Below are 337 nucleotides of genomic sequence, written 5' to 3'. Positions count from 1 at the left end.
TGTCTTTAAATAATGTAATTCACATTATAAACGTATGTATTTTACAGGCCTCACTGTAACTCACACTGACCTGAACATGAACAAAATCCTCTTCAGCTGCTCCAGAGGAGGGTTTTATCGTCGTGTGTGTGCGGTCTAGCACACTGATAATACATCCCTGATTCAAATCCATTTAAAAGATTGAATTAATTTCCATTTTGCACTGTTAGATCTGAATTAAATGGTATCAATACAGTCAAAGTTGTGAGCAGGTAATTTATTAAAAACAACAAATTAACTTAAAAAGGCTAGTGGATACAGGAACAAACCACGATCAGAGAATCTGAGCCCGACACGG

The sequence above is a fragment of the Cyprinodon variegatus genome, unplaced genomic scaffold (genome assembly GCF_000732505.1).
Source record: "Cyprinodon variegatus isolate N-32 unplaced genomic scaffold, C_variegatus-1.0 Scaffold659, whole genome shotgun sequence".
NCBI classification, from domain to species: Eukaryota; Metazoa; Chordata; class Actinopteri; order Cyprinodontiformes; family Cyprinodontidae; genus Cyprinodon; species Cyprinodon variegatus.
The sequence above is the reverse complement of the archived record's forward strand: the minus strand, read 5'-3'. Positions refer to the sequence as shown.